Genomic DNA, 15,132 nt, shown 5'->3' on the forward strand with positions numbered 1-15,132 from the left:
TAATATTATCTCACTGTTTGTGTTATTATTCTATTTCTATACTGTATATTGTAAAACTTGATTGACCATTGTGAGCCAGAAATGGCATTAGGAAAAGCAACTTTTGGTCTGTATTTAGTTGAAACTAAAAGACAGTGGCTCCCTAGTGGTGGATCTCCTCTTTTTGTCTGGGGATGAGAATTCATGAATTTCCACTTTACTCCTTGGAGGCCATGTAGACCATGAGGTCTACTACATGGTTGTTATAACCATACTCATTGTCATACCAGAAAATGAGCTTGACAAAATACCAGTGCCAGCATCAAAGGTGAGTGTTGTTGTTGAAGTCACAGGATGCAACCTGGTCCTCTGTGTAGCCAAAGATGCCCTTCAAGGGTCCCTCTAATGCTTGCTTCACCACTTTCTTGATATCATCATATTTGGCAGGTTTCTCCAGGTGGCAGGTCAGATCCACAACAGACACATTGGGAGTGGGAATACAGAACCCCATGCCTGTGAACTTCCCATTCAGCTCATGTATGACCTTGACTACAACCCTAGCAGCAACAGTGGAAACAGGGATGATATTTTGGTCAGCACCATGCCCATAACTCCATAGCTTACCAGAGGGGCCATCTACTGTCTTTTGAGTAGCAGTATTGGCATGGATTGTAGTCATGAGTCCTTTCACAATGCCATAATCATCATGAATGACTTTGGCCAAGGGGGCCAAGCAGGTGATAGTACAGGAAGCATTATTGACAATCTAAAGGGAATCATCATATTTCTCATGGTTGACCCACATCATGAACATTGGGGCATCTGCAGAAGGGGCAGAGATGATGATCCTTTTGGTTTCACCCTTCAAGTGATCCCCAGCCTTTTCCATGGTGGTTAAGATTCCAGTGGACTCTACAACAAACTCAGCTCCACCATCTCCCCATTTAATATTGGTGAGATCCTGTCCCTGGAAGATGGCAATGACTTTTACATTGATCACCAGCTTCCCTTTTTTCACCCTTGACAGTGCCCTTGAATTTGCCATGAGCAGAATCATATTGAAACATATAAACCATGTAGTTGAGGTCATTGATGGTCACAATGTGTACTCCACCTGAGGTGAATGCAGCCTTGGTCACCAGGTACCCAATATAGCCAAATCCATTGACTCCAGCCTTCACCATCTTGTTTCAGGGATGTGACTGAAGCAGCAGAACCTGGCACCGAGCTTGGGAGAAAAGCCTTAACCCTTTCTTAAAGCTAAAACAAGTTGACTCTCGTGTATAAAAAATTGTAAGATTGTTAAATAAATTATTTGGGATTATTGTTGTAATGTTAAAACCTAAAACTGATCCCTCAGCAGCTCTAAGGGTAGACAGGGTATACACTCCCTACTCCCCTCCCTAAGAAAGATGGTCAAGGTTGCCTCCAATATAGTGCTATAGGGGGTAACTATAGGCCACATGTGCTAGCTACCATAAACTGGGATACGAAAAATAAAATATGAGAACCCTGAAAGACATCCTAGCAAAAAAAAAATCAGTATTGAAAATAGGGGACTAGTCACACATAAAGTATGTGGTTTTCATCAGTCCAGAGGAAGAGTATCATAGGGTGGACAGGGAGATAAGCCCCTTCTTTGGGGACCCTATTGATTCCTCCTTATTTGTAAACCTACCAGATCCCTTAGAAACCATCTGTTGGGCAAGGTCGTCAGCCCCAGGAGAAAACTCAGGGTTTGTTTGGGTTATGGAATTCCTAAGCAATGAACTTGGCTTACTGAGAAATGAAATCTCTTATGTATATGTCATGGCAAACTTTTTTTGCTTATTGCAATTCCATTCAAATAAAAGCAACTTTATCAAGCCCTAAGCTGTGATTAGTGGGATTTGTCATTTAAGGAAAAGATGTTAAGACTGCAACTAGTTTATTTTGAGTTTGAATTTAGATATAGTTGTCTGCATGAAATCAGTATCTGAGAAAAATGCCACAATATGTTCAAAGGGAATCCTGCTACAGGTAAAGGTTTCCTTTTGGGGAAACTGAGAGGACAATTTTAGCCTCCATCTAAGTACTTAGTGTTAGTACATCCAGGTACTTCAACTCCATCTAAAATGAGACCCTCCTGGCTCAGTTTCCTCATTATCTTCCATTCCACCTGGCTATTCTTGAGTCTGGCTATGGAATTAAAGTGACTCTTATCTGAATTCAAACAAAGCTAAGGATGTTTTATCCTGTCATATCTAGCATGTCCCTGATTTTTCCTTTTATGGCTAATTTTTCTAATTAGAGCAAGTGGTCAGTAAAAGACATAAATGCAATTCAGGTGTGTGACACAGGCTTGTCATCTGCCTACCTGCATAGACAAGCCAAAGGTTAAATCCCTGGAATGGAACATTTTTTTCTGAATGACATGGAAACAATTAGACAAGGGAAAAGAAGTTTGTAAAACAAAGCTAAAAACACAAGTTAATCATTATCCCATATACTAAGGTTGGGATACATCTGACCTACTAAAGGGGGTGTTATATCTGAGCTATTCAGCCTAAAATTATATTCCTTTCTACAGCCTAAATAGTTTAGTAAAAAGGTCCCTGGGCTAGTCAACTGCCTGTTACTATATATACACACACACATATATGTGTGTGTGTGTGTGTGTTTCTCCTTATATCTTGCAACCTGCATATTGAACTTGCCTGTCAGATTTGTGTCTCTGAGATTATAGGCCAATTCACCTACAGTTGGCAGCAAACAGTGGATCCTGAATGTGATCTATACTTGGTTTCAGTCAACTTCCTCCTCAGGACCCACTGGGTGAGGGACAGCTCTAGTCCTCTTTTCAGACTGAAGAAACTATGGAAAGTGAGACCTTCATCCCCTCTCCCAAATGAATTTGGGTCCCAAGTCTTTGAAGAGGGAATGATGGAATCCTAATGAAGCTGCCCCCAGCCCCAATATTCAAACTCCACTTGGCTCCCCTCCCATATAGCTGATCAGGCTGCTAGCCAAGTGGCCTCGCTCCCCTGTCTGGCCCTTTTTCCAGCAGCTCTTTCCACCCAGTCTGTTCATACTCAAATGATTCCTTTGCTTAAAAAGGGGGGAGGGAGTAAGGACCAGTTGTACTGGTGGACCTTCCCAAATGGGAGAATTTTTGTTCCACAAGCAGCGAGGAGGTAGTGGGTCAATAATCTCTATCAAATCACTCATTTGGGAGCCAGAAAAATGAGCTTACTACTAAGAGACAGGTACTTCATTCCCAACTAGATAATATTCTGTTAAATACTGTCACAAGGTGAATGACCTGTGTGCAAGTAAATGCAAAACAAGGAAAGGCAGTCTCCCTTAGAATCTGACTCAGGTGGCAACAAACATGGGAAAGGTGGGAGGTGGACTTCACAGAAGTAAACTCCTCATGGCAGGTTATTGGTATCTCCTAGTTCTTGTAGATACCTTTTCTGGATGGGTGGAAGCATTCCCCACAGAACATGAAACCACTAAAACTGGGCTATGCTTCTTCCCCTGGCACTACTCAGGTGCACCCCCAACCAAACTGGGCTAAATTATGTGTGGGTGATATCCATCCATCCTCCCAGTGAATAGAGAAGAGTTACAAGATGAGGGTACTAATTCTTCCTTAATTAAGTTTCTACAGGGATTGCAAGAAACACAAGGGAGGGTCCTGAACTCAGCTGGAGACACCTTGCCTGTACCTACATCAGATCCTGTACACCCCTCCCAGCCTGGGGACTCGGTCATCTGGACTTGAACCCACCTGTAAGGGACCCTATTTCCATATCAAACCCCGATGCACCTAAGGGTAAAAACACCTGGCTTATTAGAAAGAGGGACCAAGTACTCTGAACATTCCAGACAGAAGACGACTCATGGATGAGCTCGCCCTCTACCCTGTTTTCTTTACTGGTGCACTTCTATTGTCCTAATGTGAAATGTTTTGTTTTGTTTTTTTTACTTTCCACTCTGTATAAATAGCCTAAGGGAAGGTCTGGGGGGAACCTCCATATTGCAAGGTCAAAACACTTTCCAGCCTGACCTTGGCCCTGACTGTTGGCTTTGCTTGAATGCCCAGCTCCACCAAATTATGCTGGTTGAGCCCTTCCCAAGGAAGTCTCTCAGACATCCAGTTCTGAGGCGTGTGACTGGAATAACAGAGTTTAACTCTGGGGGATATCCAGAGCTCTGGTACTTGTCTGGTACAAGGAGGCCTCTGTGCTGAACCTGGAGGCCAGAGGGCAGGAGAGGGAAAATGCTGAAAATTGGTATCAGGTTCTGTTTTGAACATCCTCTTGGTTGACCATGCTGATCTGTGCCTTAACTAGACTGCTACCGCTTTTTGGCCTGGCCTTCACTTATAGGCCCTTGTTTGTTTTCCCACCTCTTAATCCTGAATTAACTCAGTCAAGGTTCTCCTTGTAAGGAACCTAGGTATCGGCCCCTGCATCAGCCACTTTGTGTACAGTGACACCAATTATGAGTCAAAGGTTTGACTCTCAACAAAAAGAAGTGGAAATTTTTGTAACCACCATTTTGTGAACCTCCCCTATCTTTCCTGTCTTGGGTAAGTTCGCCTAGGAGACTTGCCTGAAACAAAGCCTGCCTAGGAGACCTGATCTGGAACCCATAACTGCCCCCCCTATCCCTAGCCTTTCCCAGTTACTTGGGAACTTTCCAGTTGGGCAACAAACAGGTTAGTTGAAGTATACGGCCAATGTACGTAAAGGCAATGAAATGATTGCTACCTTTTGGTTTCTATATTTTCTCTGCTTGCCCATAATAACCACCAAGTTGTGGTTTCCCCTAGGTAACAGTTATATTGTGGCTTTTTCTATATAAGCCCTGAGGATGTGCATCTTGGGGCTGCCTGATTTGGGTACATGACCCCTGGCAGTCGCCGGCTTCATTACACTCCACTTAAAATGGTTAATGTTCTCACATGCTAATTTCTCAGTTACAACACCTTCTATCATCGCTCGCTATGAATGATATTTAAAACAATGAGAATCATTTAAATGCAAAAGTTTATCACAAGCAGTGGGGAAGAAGGGAAATGGAAAAGAAAGAGACTCAACATACAACTCAGACATATACACTAACATAAAGTATATCTCATGAAAAGGTGGTACAACATTGGAGAGCACAGAACGCACAGCAGGAAAAGGGTGCTCTAAAAAGAAGGTGTGCTCCCGATGGAGGGGAGGGTATCCTCCAAAAGTACTGTTTTGAGAATTGTGTTCTCTTATACCCTGATTTTAATGGACTCCTTGGAAATGGCTAAGTTGTATATCAAAGGTCAGGGCAAATTAATATTTTGGGTTTTGCCATTGGGGAGAAAACAAACAAGCTATTTATAGACAAAGTATTATTTGTGGATCACAGGTATCCTTAACCATTGTAAAATTGTAATTGTCAGTATTGTTCCCTAAGTATGATGTATAATCTTACAGCCTCTCTAAGGGAATATTATCATGATAATCTCAAGACCATCAGGCCTAATTTTATAATAATAATTTCCATGAATAGATTCTATAAGCTTTAGCCTTACTCAAGGGGAGACCTAGGGAGGAACAGCAAAGAGGAAGTTTCATGGACTGTGTTCAGGTAAGAGTATTTTTAGTTTGCTTTATGTAGCTAATTTGTTCTAGGTTCTATGTCTTATTATCTTAGAGTACTTGCAAGAAAATTGAGTAACCTGAGAACAAAATTAGGAATTTCTCTGGGTAGGGATGAACATATATTGTATAGATTATTTGTAGGAAGAAAATCTCAAGGTTAAGCCCAGATCATTTCTAGGATTCATTGATCATCAAATTAATACGCCACTTAGAGAAAGGTTGGATAAGGGTTTCTCTATTAAAAAATTAAAATAAACTTTCTCTGAAACAATTTCTTCAATATCATTTGACCTATTATTTGGATTTCAAACATTTATTATAGAGCTCTTAACATAGTTGGCCCTTAAGTGTTTAATCAAATGAAATGTTAATTTATAAGTTGAATGAGTAGTATTTACAGAAAAAATAAAACTACATGAAATGGATCTGATAAACCAGTCTCACAGAAACTTAATTAATTTGCTGAGGGTCTCACATTAGTTTTGTAGTTTTCATAAGAAATTCAAAGACTTTGAGTCAAAGATTATTTTTACACACTAATTTTTGCACTTATTTCCTTGAGTTTAAAAGCTTCACCTTTGTGGAAAAGCTAAACTTTGCCAATAGTAAACGAGAAATTTTTTGAAGTTGGGTGAATACCATACTTATTATTAAAGGGATAATTTCTGTTTAGAATAGATATGCATATTAGGTTAAGTTTTCAATGCATCTATTTGTCCAAATATAATACAAGTTTTTCAGCTGTTGAAAAGATGTAGGCTGGGGCGACTAGGTGGTTCAGTGAATAAAGCACCAGCCCTGGATTCAGGAGGACCTGAGTTCATATCTGGTCTCAGACACTTAATACAAAAACTAGCCATGTGACCTTGGGGCAAGGTGCTTAACTTCAATTGCCCTATCTTCCCCCCCTCCAAAAACCAAAAAAAAGAAAGAAAGAAAGAACAGAAAAGAAAGATGTAGGCCAAATTGAAAATGATTGAATTTACTTTATTTTCACTGAAATATGAGTAGGCTTACTTCAAGATGCAGTCCAGAGGTCTCCTTAATCCCATCTCTGAAGAAAAGTAAGATATTAGAGCTAAGAGTTCTAAATGAAGAGGCAGGATCTTACCCACTGTTAGGTGAATAGGACTTTACCCACCTTGCATTCAAGAATTCATGGTAGTATATTTTCTGCACTTGGTATCCTCCATCTTGATACCTCTCCTCAAAATGTTCTTACAAGTTTCAGCTATCACACAGAAATCTCTCTCTCTGTCTCTGTTTCTGTTTCTCTTGGTCTCTCTCTGTCTCTGTCCTTATCTCTTTCTATCTCCATATATCTACAGATATATCCATATTGATATAGATACATAGTTATATAGGTATAGAAATAGATCTATCTATCTATCTATCTATCTATCTATCTGTCTGTCTGTCTGTCTGTCGTCTTTCTAGTCTTCTCAACACTGTAAGCTCTCCTCCAGACAAATTCTCTAGGGAACAAGTTTTTCCTTTTCCCAGTTTAAGTGTATCCATGGTTGAAATATACTTCTTGTTCCCTTACTTTAAGCTCTACCTCTCTCCTTACCCTCAAATTCATTTTATTTCAAGTGAGAGAATTATGAGTTAGGACTATTTGAAGCTGCTGAAGTAAATGCATGTCCTAGGTAAATTTTGCAAACAAGCCAAGAGAAAAATTGAAATTATTGTCTCCTTCCAGAGAAAGACCTAGAAAAAGATATTGAATTACCCACAGACACTGATAGTAAGACACCACTGAGGAAGATACCACTTACAACTCTGGGGTACGAAACTAGAGACAATTGATCTAACTATCCTTTGAAGATCAGGGAGACTGTGTTTCTGATTTAAAAGATCTTACTTATTTCCTCTTGGATCTACAACTTGACCACTTCCTATTATCTATTAATGTATCATATATTTGCCTTTACATACATTGGCCATATACTTCAACTAAGTTTTACTAGTAATTAAAAAAAAGCCAACCTACAAGACCCTACATATTCACCCCTACCTTTCTCAAAGTCCATTTTGTGTTTCAGTCTTTCCTGAATCCTGGGCTGCCCAACTCCACAAAACTCCACAGTATAATCCAGGACCTAAAAACAAGACAAAATTAAATAGAAAATAAATGTTTAGGACCACCATTTGGGTGGAATTGGTATGACAGAAAGACTCTCTTGTTACTGTGGATGGGAGTAATCTTTATGCTTATAGTATTATTGCAGCATAACACTACAAGATAAAATCATTATTTATTGAATAATTTAAATGGATTCCAAAGAGATGAACAAATCTAGGGCTTATTACCCAGGACTCTACAGATCTCCTGGAAATATGAATGGATTTCAAGGTTCTCTGAAAATGAAGGAAGGGAAAGGGAAAATTCATCAAATTTTCACTAATTTCTAACTAAAATTTAAGGTTTATTAGATTATTAAAAGCATTCTTCAAAGTTGTTCAAAAGCAGTTGGCTGCAAAGAGGGTCCATAATGCTCAAAAAGTTAGGAATCCCTGATAGAATAATTTTTGAAATTGGTGAAACTTGGGCATGTTTAAAGGTAAGGAAGAATGAGGTAGGTAGAGGCAGAGTGAAATTATAAGAGAAAAGGGGATGATTAAAGGAATGATCTGTTCATTGCATTTGGAGGGTGGATGTAATGTGATGTAACGAAGGTTATAGGTTTATTCTTGGCAATGAAAATAACTATCAGTTTTTCAAAATGGGGCAAATAGTAGAATGTGGAGGACAATATCGATACGTTTGACATACAGAGAAGAGGAGAAAAGGAATTTCATTTTGAATAGTCTCACTTTTCTCAATAAATTTCCAAACTCCTCATTTTACTTGTGAACAAGGTGATTTTTAGAGATATAAAATGACTTGGCCAAGGTAACTGTAAAGCCAAGAATGAGCAGATTTCCAGAGGACTGCTTCTGTGAACAGCTTTCAAAGTTCTGATTACACAGTATAGTAAACTATTTATTCAGTAACAAACTAAGACAAAACAAGGAAAATTAAGTTCAAGGAAAATTAAGGTACAGCATTCACAGTGTTACAACTTATCACTAAAATAACCACATAGTTTTCACCAAAGTGGTCACATACTTTTAAGCAAAGTACATTCATTTAGTCAATCACAAAGTCCTTAGTTCAATCACAAAGTACAAAAGTCAAAGTCCTCCACCCACTGGGTACAATTAAGTTACAATATCATCAGTCACTACTCAGTATCCTCTTAAGAGGTAGTGTAAAGTACAAAGGCCATCTACCCCTAAGTTACAAGTAAGTTACAATTTCATCAGTCACTACTCAGTACCATCTTAAGGGGTAGTGGAAAGTACAAAGATCATCCAAGCTAGGTTAAAAGTAAGTTACAATTTTGTCAGTCAGCATTAAAAACCCAAGGAGAGATCTTTTCATCTTGACTCAAGGCAGCCTCTCAGCTTCCACGTTTCCTCTTCCTTGGTCCCAGCTACTGCCCAAATCTAACCAACTGCCACCTGACTTCAAAGGCAGACATCTCCCAGTTCCTTGTCAAGATCTCCATGCAGTTCCTGTTCGATATTGAAGCTCACAGTGTCTAGTCCACTTCAAGTACTTATTCAAATACCAGGAAACCAAATCCCAGACCAAGAAAGTCACAGTCACTACAGTAACCACGAAGTTAGTACACATGGTTAATGCAGTGAACACCTACATTCCCAAGCCTTCACAGCAGAACAGGCTCCCCTCAAGCAGGAATCCTCCTCTCTCACTCATGGTAGCTCCTCAGCCTGGTTCTCAGAAGCTCTCAGCAGAAGTTCCTAGAAGAAAAGTTTCAGCAGAAGTTCCCAGAAGAAAAGTATCAGCAGAAGCTCTGTTCTCAAAATCAAAATCACTTTTTTTTGCCTCCCATCCTCAGCCTCTATGTGGCTTGCTCCAAGAAGTTTTGCTTCAGTTCTCAGTTCTCATTTCTCTTCTCAGTTCTTCTCAATTCTCAGTTCAGTCCTTTGTCCAGCAGTATCATCCCAGCTTCCAGATGCTTGCTGAGAGAAATTCTGGCCTCCCTCAGCTTGGGCTTCTCCTTATATAAGGTATTAGCTCCTCCCTGTTTTGCCCTTTCCTGTTAACAACAGGAAATTCCTCCCACTGGGATTCGCTAGTTCTAGATTGTAATATTGATACAATCACACTTGAAACAAGGTGCTAAGTCCTTGCCAATACAAGGGGATCTTCAAATTACATCGCTATTACAGTAACATACCTATTTGGCAGCAGACTTGATGCTATAATATAGATCTTTTAATTTAAGGTTCAATAATGTTAGTCACAGTCAAGATCAAGGTTAAGGTCACATGTCTATTAAGTGATAGAATTGGGACTTTAATACAGGGTTTTTAATTCAAAGTCAAATAATCTATCTAAAATGAAAAGGTGACTTTAGAATCTGGTAGTAAAATAATAAATAAAAAAGTGACAAAGTATTTCTGGTAACTCTCCAGTTACACAGTACAGGTTAGCACAGAGTTACAAAGAGTATCTTTAAAGCAGTTGTTCAGCTTGACAGGGCTTCCTACTGTATGATAAACAAGGAGAGTACACAAGGGCTATAGTACACCAGATATTGAAAAGATTAAAAAAGTGGTGACATGCAGTATAATTTATATACCTTGATTATGAGCTATACTGTATCTTGATTCTAGTGGCTCACCTGGATTTAGCCTGGTTTGTGTACCTTATTTACTGAGGAAACTCAGGAGTGATACTCTGCCAAATTATATGAAGAAACAATATACTTAAATACTTGCCTGACATCTTCACACTTGTTAAAACTTCAGTGGAGCATTTGGCTCTGATTCTAGATATTATCATTATTCCTTTGCACTATAAATTCAGATGATATTTTAGAGTTTGTTTTCAATATTTCCACTAATCTAGGATATAAAACAAATAAAAAAGAAAGTAATTATTCCTGAGAACTTCATCAGGTAGTTGTTATTCATTCTTCCTGTTTTTAGAGGACTAATGAGATCATGATTTGGGGGTAAAACAGGGAAATGATGTGTTGACTTGTGGATGAATTGGATTTAAATGAGGCAATGTTGTGTAATCAGCCTCACTCTCCTTTTCCAGAGTAATCAAATTCCAGTGGCAGTACAAAAGTAAAGAAGATGGGTGATGGCCTAGGATGCAGTGAATGATCTTGGTTTCCTTAATATGTGATCAAGCTATAAGCAAACCACAAAGGCTGCATGAGATCCCTTGATGGTTTTTGGAACAAATTGCTCTCATTCACCCATTGGATGAAGAGAAATCTTCACATACTTGGGGTAAACATCCCCCTAAGTCACCAAAGTATTTGAGGCTTATTGGTTACCTTCAACCTGGTTAAGGCCAACAGTAGAGATGGTTTTGCCAGGGTGTGGCTGCTGCACATGCTATATTGTCTTGGAGCCACAAGTGAGAATTTGGTGATAGGTACAAACCAAAGGTGGATGAGCAACTCTGAGAAAGGTTTGGTAAGAACTCACACCAAAGATGCTAGTTATCTCAGAACACATTATGCACACAACTCCAACAGGAAAAATTATCATATTTAACTTAAAAAACATTTCTTACAAATGTCCTTCATTTTGTTGATTTCAGTATCCTATGGACACATTTGCAGGTTCATTGTTGGTAATATGCAATTACAGTCTTCAACAAAATACTTTGTAGCTAATCATAATTGGGAGGGACAGAATAATAACTTGCCCATAATCCAGATCCAGTCATATCAGTGGACTAAATGAGATTAAATATGCTAAAATAAGTGAATAGCTTTCTATTTTTAACAGAATTTGGTACCCTTGATTCCAAAATGACTCATGCTCTGAATGGAAGGAAGAAAGGAAGGGGTTGGTGGCATAATCTCAGCAATATGAACTTAGTGGTTTTTTTTTTCTTTTTAAAAGTATTTTTAATATTCCATTTTTCATAAATTACATGTAAAACAATTTTAACATTCATTTTTTTTATTTTAAGGTTTAAATTTCTCTCACTCTTTTGCCTTCCCACCTCTTGAGAAGGTAAGCAATATGATATAGGTTATACCATGTGTGATCATGCAAAATATATTTCCACATTAGTCACGTTGTAAAACAGAATACAGTCCAAAAAACCCCAAGAAAAACAAATACATTTTTATGTTACTTTATTTTATATTTCTTTAAATTAATTAATTTATTTTTAGTTTTCAACATTCATTTCCACAAGATTTTGAGTCACAAATGTTCTCCCCATCTTTCTGCTATGCCCCACCCCAAGATAGCAAGCCTAATGACTACCCTTTTCCCCAATCTTTTCTCTCTTACATCCTACCCCATTGCCCCTTAACTTTCTAGTAGGGAAGATAGATTTCTATACCCCAGTGCCTGTATATATTCTTTCCCCGATGAATGAATAAAATTTGAAAAAATATTTGTTTTTTCTTTCAGATTCTTTCCCTTCTTCTCTCTTCACCCACTCCCACTGGGAGGACATGCAATTCACTATAGATTGAACATGTGTAGTGATGCAAAATATTTTTTTTTCATACATAGTATTTCCATACTAGTTATACTGTCAGTGACCAACTATATTTCACTCTATCCTATCCTACACTGCTTATTATATTTTCTCCTTTCACTGTGTCCCTTTTCAAAAGTGTTTGCTTCTAACTACCCTCTCCCCCAATCTGCCTTCCCTTCTATCATACTCCCCTCTTATTCCCTTCCCCCCCACTTTCCTGTAGGGTAAGATACCCAAATGAGTGTGTTTGTTTTTCCCTCCTTAAGCTAAATTCAATGATAGTAAGATTGACCTATTTCCTTTCACCCTCCTACTCCTCTTAATTGTAACAGACTTCTCTTACCTTTTTTATATGAAATAATTTACCCTATTCTATCTTTCCCTTTCTCCTTCTCCCAATATATTACTTTTTCACCACTTAATTTTACTTTTTAGATATCATCCCTTCATATTCAACTCTTCCTGTGCCCTCTGTCTATGCATAAATGTACACACATATACATACACACTCACATATATATTCATACACACATATACCCTGCTATACATACAAACATGCATGTGCATGTGTATTCCCTTCAACTATCTTCATACTGAGAGAAGTCTCATAAGTTACATTTATCATTTTTCCACGTAAGAATGTAAATAGTTCAATTTTAATAAGCTCCTTATGATTTATTTTTCCTGTTTACATTCTCATGCTTCTCTTGCTTCTTTTTGACTTTGAAAGTCAACTTTTCTGTTCAGCTCTCATTTTTTCATCAAGAATGCTTGAGAGTCCTCTATGTCATTGAATGGTCATATTTTCCCCTGAAACATTGTACTCAGTTTTGCTGGGTAGGTGATTCTTGGTTTTAACCTTGGCTCCTTTGACCTCCAGAATATCATATCCCAAGCCCTTCAATCCCTTAATGTAGAAGCTGCCAGATCTCATGGTATCCTAATTGTGTTTCCACAATACTCAAATTGTTTCTTCCCAACTGTTTATAATATTTTCTCCTTGACCTGGGAACTCTGTAATTTTGCTATTATATTCCTAGGAGTTTTATTTTTGTAATCTTTTTCAAGAGGCAATTGGTGAATTCTTTAAATTTCTATTTTGTCCTGTGGTTCTAGAATATCAGGACAATTTTCCTTGAGAATTTCTTGAAGAATGTATTTTAGGCTCTTTTTTTGATCATGGTTTTCAGGTAGTCCAATAATTTTTAAATTATCTGTCCTGGATCTATATTCCAGGTCAGTAGTTTTTCAAATGAGTTTTCACTTTGCCTTCATTCATTTTGATATGTTTTATAATATCTTGATTTCTCATAAAGTCATTAGCTTCCATTTGCTCCAGTCTAATTTTGAAGGAATTATTCTCATCAGTGAGTTTTTGAAATTCCTTTTCCATCTGGCCAATTCAGCTTTTTAAAGTCATTCTTCTCCTCATTGGTTTTTTTGGTTCTCTTTTGCCATTTGAGTTATTTTTAAGGTGTTATTTTCTTCAGTCAGGCTGCTGACTAATTTTTCATGATTTTCCTGCATGATTATCATTTTTCTTCACAATTTTTCCTCCACTTTTCTTACTTGATTTTTAAAATCCTTCTTGAGATCCTCCATGGACTGAGACCAATTCATATTTTTTCTTTGAGGCTTTTGATGCAGGAGTTTTACTTTGTTGTCTTCTTCTGGTTCTATGTCTCGATCTTTTTCATCCCCCCAAAAGGATTTTATACTCTGATTGTGCTTCCTCTGTTTGCTCATGTTGCCACTCAATTACTTGACTTTTGAGCTCTTTGCCATAGTAGAACTATGCTTCCAGAGTGGAGAGTGCTCTTTCCCAAAATTCTGGAGTATTGCACAGCTGTTGTCAGAGGTTTTTGTTTTGTTTTGTTTTGTTTTCCAGGCATCTGCCTCAGAACTGTGAAGAGGACTTTCTAGATCTGCCACACCAGCACTCCTCACTCCAGGACCAACACCCAAGATTTTGACTGATCCAAGCAGGTCAAAGGAAGAGGGATTACACTCTGAATGGTTGCTTGGTCCCACTATGATTTGCAGGTCAGGAATTCCAGAGGCAGCCATGCAGCAGAAGTGCAGCTGCTGTGCCACTACCACCTTTGTCACCCCATGGGCAGGGACCTGATCATGCTCTTCTCCCATCCAGCTCCAACAGAGTTCCCTAATGACTTTTTTACTTTCTCTTTGTCATTTATGGGTTGAGAAGTATGGAAAGCACTGCAGCTGCCAGTGATTCACTCTCCTGAAGTCTGTTCTGTTTGGTTTGGGCCACAAGTCTGGGTCAGCATGGCTCATTTGGGCTTGCACTTGGCTCTCAGGCTAGTTTGATAGACCCTTCCTGTCAGCCTGCCAGGCTGCCTTCAGCAGGAGATTTTTTTTTCTCTATCACTTTTGGGTTCTGTAGCTCTTAAATTTGTTTAGAGTCATGTTTTTTTTTTTAACACGTATTGTAAGTGCTTGAAGCAGGAGCTCAAGCAAGTTCCTTCTTTTATTTTACCATCTTAGCTTTGCCCCGATCTAAATTCAGACTCCAGCAATTCTTTCTCAGTAGATATTTTTCATAATAACTATTTCATTTTTGTGTTGTATCATTATATTGCTGACAAAAACTAATATATTCATGTTGATAATTGTACAATAATGTTCTTTATTGTGTACAGTGTTCTGCTTCTGCTAATTTCATTTTCATACATTCATGTAAGTCATTACAGTTATTTATGAGAGAAACCTGCTCATAATTTTTTATATTACAATAGTATTTCATCACAATTATTTACCATGACTTGTTCAGACATTCTCCAGTTAATGGACATCTCTTCAATTTCCAAATCTTTATCATCATTAAAAGAGTTGCTATGATTTTTTTTTCGGCATATAATTACTTTTACTTTTTTGTTTCTATTTTTACCCCTTTGGGATACAAACTTAGTAATAGAATTGCCTGGTCAAATGATATACAAGGTTTCATAGCCTTTTCCACATAGT

The 15,132-nt window shown here is 38.2% G+C and overlaps 1 pseudogene; it reads right to left on the minus strand.

The window, feature by feature from the left end:
* Positions 1-231: 231 nt before the first annotated feature.
* LOC138145722 (glyceraldehyde-3-phosphate dehydrogenase pseudogene) lies at positions 232-1,163 on the minus strand (annotated as a pseudogene).
* Positions 1,164-15,132: the final 13,969 nt, after the last annotated feature.

Source organism: Petaurus breviceps, unplaced genomic scaffold, assembly GCF_028583685.1.
Source record: "Petaurus breviceps papuanus isolate PSGF00001 unplaced genomic scaffold, PetGlider_PUasm1.0 90743, whole genome shotgun sequence".
Lineage (NCBI taxonomy): Eukaryota > Metazoa > Chordata > Mammalia > Diprotodontia > Petauridae > Petaurus > Petaurus breviceps.